General features: G+C 45.9%; 1 long non-coding RNA gene across 1 annotated transcript in view; it reads right to left on the bottom strand.

The window, feature by feature from the left end:
• LOC141944931 (uncharacterized) overlaps positions 1-15,126 on the bottom strand; it is a 61,808-nt gene that overhangs the window by 33,075 nt on the left and 13,607 nt on the right. Inside the window, exons 2-3 of the long non-coding RNA XR_012629369.1 lie at positions 13,710-13,936; positions 10,346-10,436 (exon numbers count right to left, since the gene is read on the bottom strand). This is a non-coding gene — a long non-coding RNA (uncharacterized LOC141944931). The remainder of the gene's footprint in view (positions 1-10,345; positions 10,437-13,709; positions 13,937-15,126) is intronic.

Genomic DNA, 15,126 nt, shown 5'->3' with positions numbered 1-15,126 from the left:
TCCAGAGATGGGCTGCTCATCCAGACACTCAGAACTGTTTTAACTCACAAACCCAGCAGGAAAAAAAAAAAAAAAAAGAAAATCGTTCCGTGGATTCCATTTTTGCCAGGTTAGTGGGTTAAACCAGAGTCCGACAAGCATTGAAGCCAGCACTAGATAAACAAAGGCAGTGCAGGACTAGAGCAAGGAGGATAAAAAAGGGAAACCTGGTTTTTAAGGTAGTGCATTGTTAGATTGCCTCCAGCTGTCTTCCCAGACTCAAACCCTGGGAGCCAGGATGGCAAGAAACAGCCAGCTGCTACCAAAACCACCAGCCAGTAAATGCAAGGATTAAGAAAGAAAAGAAAGAGAGCAAAATATAACCTGCCCAAAAATCAAGTTCTGGGTTGGGCAGCCTAAGAGCTTGATAAAGGCAGCTAGAAGAGATAGCCCATGCAGATGCATTCACAAAAAGAAGGGACTGTCTGGAACCATTGCATTTGGCCTCAAGATCCAAATTTCAGCCCAAAACTCTGACTGTGGGTGTAAAAAAATCAGCCAGCCAAAAGCAGAAGGTGGAAGGCTCTTTGCATTTTTCAGGTTGACCCTCAGAAACAGAACATAGGAAACCCTAAAATGCCCATCTCAAAACATCCCCAGGCACCTCCTCACACATTACAGATTGCTGATATCTGGTGATTGTGATGGAGACAGTCTTGCACAGGCTCCTGGACTAAGGAGGGAACAATGAATCCATCAGCTACTCCTTTTTTTGGTTCTGGCACCCACATGCATGACTGCTAAGCATAAAATTAGTCTTCCCAAGGTGGGTGTAGGCAAGACCGTCTCGTGTAGTGCTTCTCATTGCTAAGCTGTATTCAAAGCATCAGCTGTGACATTTGGGGTGGGTGGAACAGGAGAGAGGTAAAATAAAATTGATTGAGAAACAGTGAAATAACTTAAAAAATAAAGTGGAAAAAGCAGAACAAAAATGTTCTCAGAGCAGGTTGTGTCCCCTCCCTGGCTCCCTCTGCTTTCATCAGGTGCACCCACTTATCAGACAGAGGGGCTGGTGAAGGACAGGCCCACATCTGCCTTTCTTGCTGACTTTGTGATTCCCTTCTCCAGACTGAGCAAATCCAACTTTTCCGGTCTCTGCCTGCCTTCTACCCTTTTACCTGTATCTACCTCCACCATGCTCCTCCTCAGATACAGAAACAAGAAGTGCCCTCAAATGCTTGAGACCCATGAGCACCAAAGCTTTATTTATTGGCAAAAGGCACTCTGTTTTGTTCTCATCACTCTCCTCTGGGGAGCTAAGGGTCTTGAAGCACCTGGTCCCAACACCTGGGGCCCCATTGCATTTCCTACAACTGAGCATCTCTTGGACCAACACTTACTGACTTTGATCTTGGATACCACCAGGACCCGATCCAGAGAGGCATCTTTTCTTGTGGGTGTTAGGACTGTACAGGTTCCTCTCATCCCCAGTTCCTAACACAGCAATATCTCTGCTCTCTATGCCAAGCTCAGGCTTCCCTTGTGTGCATAAACACAGCCTTCCTACGTGCAGCTGATCAGACACACCTGCAGAGGTTGGGCAATAAATAGGGTGTCCCCCACTGTGTTGGGGTTTTCTGTGGGTCTCCTGAGCCATGGATGTTTGCTTTCCATAGTTAATTAGCATAGCTTGCCCTCTAATGAAGATTACTGCTGTCTTTCCCTACTCTATGCTTATTAAGGCAAGCAGGAAAAAATAAGGTGTAGCCTACCTGAGACAGCATAGACAGAGATGGGAAGAGCAAGAAGCAAGCTCAGCTGATGTCCTCAGTAGCCCCATACTAATACAAACAGCCATAAAATCCTCCTTCGCCTCCCTTGCTATCCCCATTCCCAGACTTGTTGCTGGCTCAGCTCCTGCCCTATATCCTCTCCTGAGCCAGCTCCACCCCATCATTAGGACAAAGTCCCACCTTGCTCAGCCCCACAATGAGCACCCAAAGCTCCCCCAGCCCCACACAGCTAGTGTGCAGCCCAGGCAAAGTCCCTTCCCTTGGGCCAGCTCTATCAGCCACATGTGTTTTGAGTTAAGGCTGGGGTATGTTTCCAGTAAGTAATGCCCACGCAGTCTCCTGAGTAGTACCACAATCTGAGATTAATTGCAACAAGAAGTCACACATTTTATACTGCTGTTAGCAAGATTCAGTGCTTAATTGAATTTCAAGGCCCCTTGAAAGCTCAGAGGCAGAGTACGACTGTAACTCCCAGCCTTTCCTCAGGAGTCTTGAAGTGCCACATAAGCAAGAACGTCATTGCTGCCATTTCAGCAACTGGGGAAACTGAGGCACAAGAGGTGATGTGACTGTTCCTGCTCATCCAACTGACCCATGGCAGAGAATCCACCTCCCCAGAGTTATGGTCCAATGTGAGACCCACAAGACCAGACACGGGGTCATTTTCTGCAGCTACCTGTAGCAAACAGCCCATGGGGGAGACCCTCTCCGAGCAGACGGCCCCTGATCAAGCTGTGAGGATTGCTCTTTGGCAGACGTTCCTGCAGGGAGGATCGGTCAGATTTTGCAATCTCTACAAAGCTCAGAGAGGCTCAAAACTTCTATTCCAGATTTAAGGGAAAAGAGATATACTTCAGTTAAGATTAAGGGGGAAAAAAAGGAAGTACTTGGAGAGCTCTGTCAACATTTGACATAAGGGATGTATCAGAACAATTTTGGCTCCCAACAGCAAAGTGCTTGTTGACAGCTAGGGGAACCATGTGTTCAGCTAGTACCAGGACATATTTCCTCTCCTTTAGACCCCCACTGGACCCTTATTCCACCCATCTTTGAGAGGAAGATGCTGAGCTTTGCAAGCAGGGACTGTCATCTGGACCAGACTTGAAGATACCACTGCAGCCCAGGCGGCAGCCACCTCATGCTTCCTCGCCCTGGAAATAATCTCTCTGCTGCATCCTTAGGGATTAAAGTTTTAATTCCCTGGGAGATGCCTCTTGAAGGGCTCCTGGCTGGTGCAGTTCAGTTTACACCATAGCACACTCACTTCCCTCCGGAGGGTCCCGAGGTTCCATCTGCACACATCAACCCCTGAATCGCATTCCCCTGGGTGTGAGCCAACCACAGAGAGTCAATAGATGGGACTTTCCTAGGGATCCCTGCAAAGGGGACTGAAGTGCTCCTGTGTGAGCCAGGCAGCAGCAGGCATGGCTGCTCTCTGGTCTCCCAGCATCACTCTCCGCGGAGAGGTTTAACGCAGGCAATTCACATTTCACCCGGGAGATACCTCCCCCCTTGGTAGAGAGAAACATAGTCCTGGAATTCCTGTTTATAAAACTGCAATCAGGGCAAGCACAAATTGGGTAGAGTCAGTCAAGAGGAGGAAATTGCTGTCAGAATTTCTTTTTTTAATAAAAAGAAAAAGGTAATTTTTTTTAATCAACAACAACAAAAAAAAGGCAATTTAAAACTGCTCTGGCTGCTGAGCTTTCATAAAAGCTTTCCAAGACTGCATTTCTACATTGCATGTCACCATGGAAGACACCCGAGATGTAGTGAATTCCCCCAAGTTAATTTGAATTATGCCACAAAACAGATGTGTTCTTTGGTGCACAGAGAACCTCCTCCTTCAATTTCAAAATGACTACTGCCACATCCGATCAACTCTTATTATCCCACTGCATTGTCTGACATGATATAACAAGTCATGACACCCTCGTATATCATCAGAAGAGACGGTAGCAACTGCACTCGAGTTGAGAAGAGCAGTTATGGCACTGTTGTGTTGTTGGAGCAGGTTTGATGGGGAGCTGAGGCTGCTGTCTTGAAGGTATTTGGGAAAGGAGAGATTTTCCTTTCTGCACCAATTAAGACCTCGCAATCAGGCAGTGTGCAGGAATGAAGGTGGAATTAATTGGTGAATCGTATGGAATTTCACCCTCTGGGCTCAGCTCCCAACTTGTGGGAAATGATACAGATTTAATCAGAAGCTTTGAAAGGAGGAAGAAATCATTAGAAACACCCAGCTTGGCCTCCTGTGTTAGAGCGGGTTGTGCCTTTCACCCAGAAATTCCTCCATCAAGTTCAATAACCCAGGGCTGAGGAGTAATCTGCCACTGCGTGATAGATATACGCTTGAGACAAAGCTGAGAAAAAATGCACAAGGTCCTTTGGACATCTATTCCAATGGTTAAAACCCTCTCACCTTTAGAAAGCATTAATCTAATACCCGTTTTCTGATTTCAGCTTGCAGTCACTGTACCTGGCTGGGTTTTCTCCTGCTGGCTTGAGGACACCTCTACAGCCAAAGCTCAGTGACGTGCAAGTGGCTCATCCAGGTGGCAGATGTGCGGGGCCATGAGCGCAGGGACATCCAGCGACAACTTCCAAGTGCCCCGTGAAGCTAGAAGCAGCACAGTTCCCCTCCTACAACGTCCTCCTCTGAGATCTTTCCACCTCCAAGTGGTAGTTCAAGGACTGCCACAAACCACGCTTTTCTGCTATCTTTGCCTGGATGCCCTTAGGGCCCAGGTAACAAACGTTTAGAGTTTGGTGCTTTTGGCTTCTCTGATCACCACATTTCCAACCTTCTCCATGCCTCTAGATCACCTAATCAACTGTAACAGCAAGTTTCTCCTTCCCACTCTTGCCATGCTGAGTATAGATAACCATGACCATGGGAAACACACCCTTCGGCATGACCTAATGTTGATTTAACCAGTTCTCCCCACTTAGAGCCTATAGATCCTCCACATAAGCCCATATTTCTCCATTTCTGCTATTACCGTGACTTGAACTAACCCTAAGTATACAAAAGGTGCATTTGCACACCCACGCTTGCAGGGCAGCAAATGCACAGGGACATGTCTGATTTTCCCTTTAGGTAAGTTGCTGTAAGAAGATCTCAGTGCTGAGCTGTAAGGTAAATTTTCCAGATGCGAGTCATTCTTTGCGTCACATACAGGGGAAGAAGTCCAATTTTATGGCACTTCTGGTAAAAGAATGCAGAGAATGTGTCGTAAACACTCCCCCCATCAAATAGGTGGTAAATTGAGCCATGAGTGTTTGAAACACTGTACTTCGGAGAACTGGTGGGAATGATTTGGAGTTTTGAGGCTCTTTCAGTCAAATTTTCCTTCCTCTCTTTCTTTTTATTGTATTTCAGATGATGAGGAGGTTTTTTCTCTTCCTCACTCTCCTGGTATGCCATGCTGATAAGGTGGCTACCAGAATCAGTAAGCAAGAAAAAATTTGTGGCTATATACTTTCTGTCATTGGCTCCATGATGGCTCCCCTAAGAAATCACAGCCCAAACCATGCCCAGGGGCTGCGGAGGAGAGCACCTTTCTGCCTGTCAGATGGAAGAGGAGTGCTTTCCCACCTTCAGAAGATCTTTATCCAGAAACAGGCAAACAAACAAACCACCCAGCAACCTTTCTTCCCCTGGTGAAAATATTTTAACAATCCCAGATAAAAGAGCCAAGTTTGACAAGGCATTACATGTGCTTTTCATGAATTTTTGCAGGAGGTGGTTTCTGGACTGACTTAAGGAATGCACTTAGCATGCTGTTTCCCCTATATAAAAACACTGAATTAGCATTTCTCCCTGTGATTCTCAGCGTGATACTGCTATGTGCAGAACAATACAGGATAAGCAAAAACCCATAAAAAAGGCTCTCGTAAAATTGCACAGTGCTTAGTTTTCTTTCATTAATCCCCTGACTTCATCAGTTGTTCCGTCTGCTGATAGGAACAATGGTCTCCTCCACAGTGCTCTTACGCTTATCAAAAAATCTCTGCTCTCCAAGATACAAGTGGTGGCCACCAGCCAGCTGAAAACAACGATCCCGAGGAGTATCTGGAGATACTATCCCTGCTCGTTTTGAACTGTTATCAGGCATGGGGTTGGCAATAGGAAGACAGGACACCCCCTTTGACCCTATGGGCAAGAATGTCAGCTCGGGGGTTATCTTCAGGGTCCATCTAATTATTCCTTAAGAGCATTTTAATTTGCAGCCGGTTCTGTTCCTGTTTCATACCTGGCGTCTAATTTATGGGGCAATGTTTCTTTAAGACTGGCATTAAAGCGCAGCAGTAACAATCTAGGGTTAAGAAGGTTAGGCATTATGTCCAGATTAGTATTATCAGATGACCTGAAGCAGGGGTTATATTAAAAAATTCCTTAATTAAAAAATACAGGTCAGAACCAGTTTAAGCTCCAAACCTCTGGTTATATTCACTAATTAGAAGGCTTGGACGCATGCCTCAGAGTGATGGATGAGCTGTATCTGCCTCATGGCATCACATGAAGAGATGGGACACGGCTCCCCAGGCACAGGGTGCAGGCAAGATTGCACATTTTCTTCATTTCAATTCACCTCTCTTTTTTTTTTTCCCCAGAAATTAATAGACCACAGGCATTCAGGAATCAGAAATCAGCAGGGCACTAGCTTCTCTTGGTTGCTTCGCTCTGAACTTCAACTTACGTGCTGAAGCCACGCCAGCTGTTTTCTCAAGAAAAGCAGAGAGCACCTATAGTTTAACCCGTTATTAACTTACTGCTGAACCTCCAAAGCGCCTGTGCAGGAGTCAGGAGATATATTTTCCTTCCTTTGCCCAAGCAGGAGAGTTTCATACCCTGGAGGATGCCCTATGCCTCTGCCGGGTGTTCTCAAGGTCTTCAGCCTTGCTCTGATAGAGGTCTAAGTCTTGCGTATGGGAAAGGTTTGCTAGGAGACAGACCCCAAGCAACCACATCTCAAGTGCATGAGTTGAGCAATCCTGAGCAAGAAGCAGGTGTTAACATACATACAGATGCCCTGTCTGGTTCAGATGCAGGTAGGGAGTTTGTGGCAAGGATGTAGGTTTTATCCTAGTCTCCTTGAGACCACCATGCAACACAAGACCCTCACCGGAACTGCCGGTGACAGTCTTGTGCCTGAAAAATCCAGAATATTCACTGCATGGTTTCTGATGAAACCAAACCTCTTCTAGCCATTGCAATTCCTTGTCGGAAGAGAGCAAACCCTCCCCACGAACCTCACCAGAATGGTCCTGCTTGAAGTGTCCACCTGGCATTTGGACAAAACTGCTTTTTCACTCAGAGAAAAATTTCATCATTTGTACAAAAGAACTGGAGAAGGCCATGGGGAAGTGTCAGGAGACAGGGCAAGGAGATGAGCCACTCACCCTGGGAGATTAGAGACCTACAACACTGGAAAGGAGTGGAAGCAAGCCCTCTACCCAGCTCTGTGCTAACAGCTGCAGGTTTTCCCTTTCGCATTAACACTTCAGACGCCAGAAAACAGATTGTGCCCTCAGTAAGAAGCTTGTAAAAAAATCCAAACCAAACAAAAAAACCCAACCTTTTTTTTTTTTTTTTTTTAACTACAGTGTATTATAACCTATTGAAAATTCAAATAACTTGCATATTTCATTTTGTTTATCTGCTGCCCTGAGTAGAGATTTTGCTATATAGCTTCTAATTCCTTTGGGAAAGCCAACTGTTAATCCGACAGAGAAAGCCACAAATGAAAGGCGGCTCTCCAATTTAGAGAAAAAAAGCATTTCCTTGCAAAAAAACATTAATTACTTGGTTATTTCAGCATGCAAGCAAGTTTAGTGAGTGCTCAGTAGGTATTTCAGATAAAATTGGAAAGGGAATTGTCACAGTGACAATTGATTTGTTTGGTATTAGTTCTGCTGTGCTCTGCCAGTGTGCTTCTCCATTAAAGGACATTATTGCTGTCCTCCTGTTTCATTTACGTAATGAAAATAGATGAGTTGTCAAGGCCTGTGTGGCGAAGCACCTCATCCCTTTTCATATTATAGGAGGAGAAAGCGAGGTGGTCTCCATCCCACCACCTTGTCAATCTACCTAGGGCACACTAAGTGACAACAGCACACCTTTATTAGGCACAGCATCAGGAGGCACCAGGCAATCAACCCGAAATTCATCCTGTCCACCATTTCCAACACCCTCACTCATGCAACACAAGGAATACCTCAGTAAACATCTCCTACATTCAACAGTGGTGGCAGAAATGACCCAGAGCCCCCACGGTGAGGTTAACAGCCAAGCACCACAAGATCTGTAGGGCAAAGAACATCTCCATTGGTAGCAATTTGTACAGCCCCTTGCACGGTGTGGTTCTAATCACTGATCAGAGCCACACAGTCTCCGGCTTGACAGATATTACATTTCTTTGTAATCCCCATTCCTTTTGTAATCCCCATGGGCTCCAGCCTATGCCTGGGGAACTCTACAGGCAAGTGCTCAAGCGTGACGGAGGGAGAATGGTGTTTGGTGAGAGTCGCTGACAGCTGAATGCGTTAGGAGATCATTGAGTCAACAGCATCTTCCAGCCAACGTGGTTGTAAGACTCCAGCATCCCAAAGAGCCGCAGACGAAAGAAACAAAGAGGCAACGTCTCCTTTTGGAGAGCATCATCCAGGTGTTTGGTCCTTTCCTGACACACCGGGGCACACAAAGTGGATCAGAGCAGGCTTTCCTCCATTCCAGATTTATTACTGGAAAAGGCGTCTCTTAGGAAGCCTACAGAGTTTCTGGTTCTCATCTCCTCCTCCCTGTAGCTGCCACATCACTTGGCACTGCAAATTGCATAAATCAGCAGTAACAGCCAGAGATGAAAGCATAAACAGGTCATCAGAGAAGTTATTGACACTAAAGGGCAAACCCTGCCCTGACAGGCACCCTGCAACCTCCCGTTCACTAGGAAGGAGATGGAAGGGGTGTACGTCAAGGCCCTCGGGACGGGGGTTGCACTGATGGCAGGTCCAACTGATGTGGGCGTCTGCAGGTCAGAGGGGAAGATGCTTCAGCCCGATCTGCTTCCCACTGGCTGAGATTTGGTTTTAGCAGATAGCCACTATTTAATCACCTTGAATCCCATTCCCATCTCATAGACCCCAGTGATTTATGGGCCAGCAGAGCTCAAGCAGGACTGTGGTGCTTTGCAGTGAGGCTGGCAAGAATAAACCATGGAGAGCCTCAGACTTTAGGAAGATGCTGAGAAATCCCAAGTGCTTGTCTAAGACCTAGAGAGGATGGGAGAGGGGGAGAAACACTGAGCACAGAGCACCGACTCCTTTAATTCAAAACTCTGCTTTGATACTTGTATCTTAAAATCTTCTGTTCTTGACTTGCAGGTGAGAAACATAGCTTTCTCTGTAAAAGGGGAACAAAAATTCTTTCTAAACTGCCTCCTTAAAAGCTGTGAACTGAAAAGGAAGAACCCACATGTTTAAAACTCTGGGATTTTAACACTGCTCCTGAGCTAAGGGTGGGGAGATCAGGAGAGTCCCCAAGGAGAAGTTAACTCCCAGGGCTTCGCAGCTCGGCTTTAGCACACTGCAAATTTAAAAACAAAACAAAACAAAACAAACAAAACCAAGCAAAACTGATTTGAAATAACCCTGAACCCCAAAGGGAGTTTCCAAGAGCTTCACTACAGCATTTACACTCAAATTGCTACCCAAGGGAGCAGCAGGACCGACATGACCAGATATTTACACCAGAGCACAAGCTTTTCCCAAGCAGAAGATCTCCAACTTTACCCTCTCTCCTATCTTGCTTCTTTTCACATCACACTTAGGCTTTCCTGGGACTGATTCTCCACCATAACAGCAGACAGGAGGAATGTGGCACACCGGGTTTGTTTGGATAAAGTGCGAAGGAGGGATTACTGTTAGCTTTCTAATGGAAAACTGGCACTGCTGTTAGCTCTTAGATAGGTACGAGGTTCTGTAAATAACAATTGGACACAGGAGGGGGAAGCCTCTATATTCCCCAAACAGAGCGAATTACCAATACTCCAGGAGGAACGATCAGGCAGGATGCCAAGCCATAGCTAATGTTTTCCAAAAATAACTAAGTCAAAAGTCCATAAACGTCAGGAATTTCTAGCACAGAAACTACAGCCCGCTTGTTCTCTGATAACCAGCTAGGAGCAAGCCTAGCAAAGCCTTAAGTGATGGTGGGACTCGTGCCACTGACTTTGGTGGTCCAAGGAGCTGTTTACATGCCCTGTGTCAGAGCTAAAAGCAAGCCACCTTTTGCCTGATGCCCTCTTGCAAATATTTTCCTGCTGGTGAAAAGCAAAAGAGGAGGGGGAAGGGTTGAAAGGAGCTAAAAGGCCAAGTTCAGCTTGCTGCTGTATCCCCTGACCCTATAAACCAGACCTTTAGCATATCAATAGGGAAACCAAGCGGAGGTGGTTAAATCCTCACCCACCAAGCCCACCAGAGAGGCACGTTATGCTGACAACTGTTCTTCCCTCACTTGAACTACTACTGAGCTAGTAGTTTAAGGCTTGCTGAAACAGCCCCTCTACTACCTTGCAGCAACTGCAGTGGGTGAATACTCTTTCTTTCCAGAAATACCTCTCTCTCTCCGGCAGCACCGTCTACTCTGCATAGCAGGGGATTCTGTAGGGAACAAAGATAAAGAAACACAACTGTAAAACTACTTCTAAAACAGGCACAGAGCTGGGAAACGTTTCCTATCCCTTAACCCCTTTTGGGGTCCCAGTGCTGCTGCCACATGGCAGGGCAATCGCTGCCCAGAGGGTGGGAGTGGTGGGGGACTGCAGAGCTACAGAGGTGGAGAAACATCAGTGGGTGCTACAGCTCTTCTTACAGAGGTGGATGGCATCAGTCAAGATGACCATCGCAAAGGTTTTCCTCCTCTGCTTGCAGACAATCTGTTCCTGCTGGTGCAGTGCAATTAGGTGGCAGCATTTGGGGAAAATCCTAAGGAATGCACATTATCTGTCATGCAGCAGGCACAGCCTACTCAGCCATGTTAATACAAGGGGAGATCTGTGCCATGCCGCATTTGAAACACCGGATTTGAAATTTTCACATTTGTTTCTTGCCAAGCCTGATTTCGCTCGGGCCATTGCTTAGCTGAGATGAAACTCAGTACATAAAGTGGCTCAAGGATTTTTGGTTGGGGATGCACAGTCACCTATTAGGAAACAGGCTCAGTGCTTTCCCCTAAACAACAGCAGGAAGAGAGTCAAGTGATTATACTGAGGGTTTAGCACAGTTCCTATATAACTTGTATTCTTCCAGTGGTATAGTTTTATTTTCAAAAGTGATTAAACCATAATTCTCATTAGCTTGGCTCCTTTAGCAATGCAGAATACCCCTATCTGATTGGCAAAAGGAGGCAGGGATTCAGAAAGCAAGCCTGCATTCTTGTTAAAGCATGGGCAGTATTTTTTCAGCCTTCTCCTGTTTCAACAAGACATTAGTATGTACAATGTGTGCTGTGGAACTAGTTTGGTCTAATCCTCTTCTTTGTTTGCCTTTCAGTGTTGCAGTTTTTAAATTAGTATGGCATTAGCCTGCTGAGGAAAATGCAAGGCTGTCTCACTCTGAGTAAGTTATAAGAGCCACAAGCTTTGGTTAGGTGCGACAGCACTTCCAGAAGCAAGTCCCACACTGAGCAAGGTCCAGGAGAAGAGCACACAGCAGCCTGGGATGGGTTTCCATCACCAGTGACAATATAGGCTCTTAGAGATAAGCAACTCCTTCCCAGAATCATTATTATTTTTTAACTAAGCTTCTAAAAAAAGTTGACAGTGTTTCCCAGATTTTTCACAGCTTTGAAAGTGTCAACATTTCAGGTGAAGTTGTCAAAAGTCTCATTATCAGTAATTTCAACTTTCTGTAAAAAAAAAAATAATTACAGTTATAATTTAGTCTGACATAAGTGCTTACAAGAAACTCTCTTCAAATTATACCTATTTCAAACCCTGGGGGAAAAAAACCAAAACTCTACGTTTTGAAGTCACATTGGAATACAAATTATTCTCCTTTTCACATGGAGAAAATACTGGTGATTAACACAGGGTTTCAAACACTTGGCAATGAGTTTTCTATGAGGCAAAGCGCAGACAAAGAAAAATAAAAATCTCCTTTTTAAAAAAAATCTATTTTTGACAGATAAAGCCAACACCATAAAATAGATGTAATGACACGCAGCTAGCAAAGTGAGTTCCAAAGGATATAAGATATTAAGGCAGAGCTTGGAAGAAAGAGAGAACTGGCATTTATTTGGGAAATAAGGATATTGGTTACCAAGCACCTGTTTATCTCTGTTTACCACCTCCTCTTTTAGTGGGAGTTATCCAACTGCAGTATTCCTCCAGTTTTTCTCACTACAGGTTACTGCCGTGCCATGGGACTGCCGACCAGAGCCACCGTTGAATAATTCTTAAGTTCAGCTGCAGAGAGCTGGAACATATGAATTACTTCTCTATTTAATAAGGCAATAGCTCTACTGGGATATTCAGCCTGGAGTGAAGTTGTATTAGTAAAATCTGAAGTTAGAAGAGAATATGCATCTGGCAGGTGCCACAGAGTTTGCTAGCCCACACTCACATGTTCACACTGGGAGCATTTCCAGAGCACCACAGAGTATGTACTGTTTCAGGGTTTTATTAAATGTTTTCCTCTTTAGCAAAGTTTGCAGATTTTCTGCCTTTTTGCAACCTCCAAAATCTGGCATCCTGGAAAAAAGTCAAATGCAAGGCAGAACTGCTTATTAAGGTGGGCTGGTGTGACCAAAAGAAATGCAAATTAGCCCTAGAGACTGCTAGAAATTGCTCCCCAGGCCCTCCGGGTTGGCATGCACACTGTGGGAGCCCTCCAGCCCCTGTGCGTGGCCAACAATGAGCCCAAGGCTCAGTCTGGGTAATGCAAAGCAGGCAGAGACCCAAGTGCTGCCCTGGCTTCCAGCTGCAGAGACGTGCTGGATGGCCCTGCCGACGGAGATAATATGCTGTCTCCCAGGGCTCCATCACTGCTTTTTCCTGACAAAAGATAATGGCAGGGAAGAAGGAAGCCTTCAGATGTCCTCGGACAAAAAGCTAGGACAGGCTCTCAGGGAATTTGCCAAGCAGATAGATATTTTTCTCTCTAGAGGCCAACTTGCTTGTTGCCAACAGAGGAGAGACAAATGGTTGAAAGGAATTAAAAATACCTCAAACCCTACCAAGCCCCTGAAGCCTTCTGTCTTCAGAAAGATGTCCTGCTCCCACCTATCCCATCCTGCTGACGCTGTGCATCACGTGTGATCCCATTTAGCCAGGGTCCATACTGGATGGTGGGAGCAGAACTTTTCAGTCCTCCTCTACCAGGTGACACGCTGGAGAAGAGCAGTTTCCATCTTTCTTTTTCCTGCTTTCTTCCCCTCTTCCTTTAAGCCTTTCCCCCAGAATCACAGTACCTTTACTGAAAGGACAGCAATACCAGAGCAGTGAAAAGGAGGCAAAGCCCCTCATCTCCCACCTTCACGCCAAATCAGCCCAATTTTTTGGGGGATGGCTCCCAAAAAGGCACTTGAATCATTTTTTCAACTTCATTTGCAAAGCTAAGGAATTCCAGTCAAAGGATGGAGATGAGCAGCGCTGGCTCATTGGAGAGCCGGAGGGTTGCTGCCCATCTGCAATGCCCTTCACCCACTATTGCCTTCCCAGTGGTTACTGGAGCTGACAGACAAACCCAGGCAAACAGATAAATTCTCAGTTCAGGTGCAAATCGGCACACAAATTGCACCGATTCAGCTAAACGAGGGGGCACAACTTCAACCACAACAACCTCTGCACATCTTTAGCTACAGCAGCCCCAGTGGCACGATCGCTTGCACTCCTGGTTCAATATAGAGTATTTTCAGTAAAAACCGTGACCTACCAAAATAAATTCTTGCAGTGTAGGCGCAATTGAAGAATTATCACAGACTCTGCCACCAGGTCCCTTCGAATCCCCTCTGGTTGGGTAAGCTGGTGCAAGTGCTGCAGCTGGGCAGAGCTGGTGGCAGTCACCTGGGCAGGAGAAGCCAGGGTTGATCTCATTGGCTGACACACTGGGCACCAGATGGTTTTACATCCATCTCAGACCAGCTTCTGGACAAGTCTTTGCTGGGTAAAAAGAAAAAAAAATCAATTAGTGAGGGTTGCAAGATGACAGGCCTTGTAAGAGGTGCAGATCTATAGTCCGTGATCACTTCTGTGTTTCACTATATTTCTTCAGCTTTGGGCTGCACGGCACATCCATCAGCTGGGATGGTGGCTCCTCTGTCAGCCGTGCATGAAAGTTATTTGCCTTTAACAAAACAACGGCAAAAAAGTAAAAAAACAACTATAGACACCAGATGGTCATTTGGACTGAAGGGCCAGATTACACAGAGCTGGTGGAGGGGAACCGCACATGGTATTAAACAGATTGCTGGGTTTTGGACATCATCTGCTGTGTTTTGAAAGGGAAGCAACATTTCTCATGATCCCAGCACAGTTTCAGGGGACCTGCATTCTCAGGTGACACAAATCAGAGCTCTGCTGAAGTCAGCGGCATTGCACCCACTTTTTCCAGCCACAGGATCTGGACCTCGAATTTTCCAGCTCAGGATCTTGTGATCCTGACAGCACTCTGCTTCTTCCAAGACAATCCAAGTCTTGGCAGGAATGCCCCTCTGTTCGAGTGAAAACAATCCCAATGTTGTGATTTTACTTCTATAATTACCAGGAGATTAAATTCCTTCATTGTGAACAAGCGTGATTGCTCCCTTAAGGCTTGTTGATGTGCATGCTTTCGGAGAGGGGGAGAGGGAAGACCAGGGGAAAGGAGAGGAGGAAAGAGTCTGAAAAGGAAAATCTAAACAAAGCATTGATTTTCTTTTTGGAACTAGGTTTCAGTAACATAGCAGATATTTCAAATTCAGTATACCCCTTGTCTCAAGAACCACCAGCCCAGTGGTGGAAGGTGAAATCAAAGCCATGTTCTCCAGCACGCAAGATAGTAACTCTCCATTCAGCTTTCCACAAGTCATGAGCTTTAATTTGGAGGCTGTAGAGCCACATGCTCAGCTAGCACAAAGCAGCACCCTTCCACTCAAGGATCCAGACTGCCTGGGGGTCAAATAGACCTTTTAGAAGTGGACCAGAGGCTTCTGTTCAAGTAGCCTGGTGGGAAAAGTCACAAGCAAGTTGCTCCTTACCCTCCTGCCCTCCACTGCCAACAAGTGCATTTGAAGACACATGGGCTGAGCTTCGTTCCCATAGCCCTGCCCCGGATGGTTGCTTCCAAGAAAGAGTTTAAGCCTCTGGTCTGA

Source organism: Strix uralensis, chromosome 6 (assembly GCF_047716275.1).
Source record: "Strix uralensis isolate ZFMK-TIS-50842 chromosome 6, bStrUra1, whole genome shotgun sequence".
NCBI lineage: Eukaryota > Metazoa > Chordata > Aves > Strigiformes > Strigidae > Strix > Strix uralensis.
This window is presented reverse-complemented; position numbering and strand designations above follow the sequence as displayed.